Source organism: Bison bison, unplaced genomic scaffold (genome assembly GCF_000754665.1).
Source record: "Bison bison bison isolate TAMUID 2011002044 unplaced genomic scaffold, Bison_UMD1.0 scf7180017858355, whole genome shotgun sequence".
Lineage (NCBI taxonomy): Eukaryota > Metazoa > Chordata > Mammalia > Artiodactyla > Bovidae > Bison > Bison bison.
Genome location: NW_011488928.1, coordinates 3,924 through 5,480, shown reverse-complemented (window position 1 = coordinate 5,480; position 1,557 = coordinate 3,924). Strand labels below are relative to the sequence as shown.

Sequence of the window (1,557 nt, the reverse complement as noted above, 5' to 3'; positions counted from 1 at the left end):
ACTGAAGCGACTCAGCAGCAGCACCATTGCCACATGATAAAGATAATATCAACATGCAAATAAATCAAATATAATTAACAAAATTCACTACAAGCAGGATTTTAATATTCTTAAGGTCCCCTCTGGCCATCCTCAATCAACTATCACATATTTGAACTTAATTTTTTTGTTTTTCTAGACGATAGGTTTTCAAAAAAGGAATGGTGTTACTGTAGTAATTTAGGTGCAGTACAAGCCTTAAAATGTGAATTACTGCATGATGACAGTCTGAGGGGAAAGAAACTAAGTCATTTGGATCCTACAACTTTCAAAGGTGTAGCTTCGAAAATTATGCCTTCTTAACCACCTTCTTGAAAGCATTTTTGACCTCCTTGTTTATAGACCAAGGGGCTGAGCATGGGGATGACCATGGTATAGCACACAGACGCAATTTTGTCTGTGTCCATGGAATGACTGGAGCTGGGCTGAGAGTACATAAAGATGCCTGTCCCATAGAAGATGGAGACTGTGGTGAGGTGAGACACGCAGGTGGATAAAGCCTTCTGATATCCCTCAGCCGAGTGCATCTTCAAGATGGTGGTATATATGAACAAATAGGAAATCAAGATAACCAGGAGGGCAAACTCAATACCGAAACTTGCCACCACATGGAGAATCAGCTCACTGATATGTTTATCAGAGCAAAAGAGAGCCATGACTGCTGGAATATCGCAGAAAAAGTGGTGGAGCACATTGGCCCTACAGAAGTAGAGCCGGAAAATGTCTCCCGTGTGGACAGAGGCATTCAGGAAACCACAGAAGTAGGGACCCATAGCCATACAAGTACACACACTTGCTGTCATGGTGGTGTTATAACGTAGGGGTTGCACACTGCTGCGTAGCAGTCATAGGCCATTGAGGCCAACAGGTAACTTTCCACAGTGGCAAATGCTGCAATAAAGAACCTCTGAGCAGTGCATACATTGTAGGAGATGACCTGGTCTCCTACAAGGAGCCCAGCCATCACCTTGGGAGTGACAGCTGTGGAGTAGCAAAAGTCCACCAGAGACAGATTTGTAGGGGAAAAGTACATGGGAATGTGGAGACGAGACTCCAAGAGAATCAGCAGGATCAGTCCCGACCACATTGACAAGATAAATGAGCAGGAATATTATAAAGAGGGGGACCTGCAGTCCGGGGGCACTGGTGAGTCCCAGCAGGATGAAATCAGGCACTCCTGTATTATTCCTCATGGATGCAGTTTTTGAATCACAGGAGGTCCTATGGCAAAGAAAAAGAAAGGAGCACAGTGATAAACAAATGGGAGATTGAAAGTGAAATTAATTCAGCATTGTGGGCGCATATGTGCATATATACACATATACAAATATTTCGTTAATGGGATAATTTGAACTTCTCCACATCTGAAGTACAGACTAAACAAAATTTAAGCCACAAAGTATCTGTAGAGTTTCACACTGTTGAAGCTGAGGGGTCTTCATGGACCATTTTCCAACTTTTAAGTTTTGTAAGTTCGTGAACTGAGATGTAGAAAATATTATGTCCTGACTAAGATGA

The 1,557-nt window shown here is 42.5% G+C and overlaps 1 pseudogene; it reads right to left on the bottom strand.

Annotated features, from left to right (window-relative positions):
• Positions 1-328: 328 nt before the first annotated feature.
• LOC105005229 lies at positions 329-1,232 on the bottom strand (annotated as a pseudogene).
• Positions 1,233-1,557: the final 325 nt, after the last annotated feature.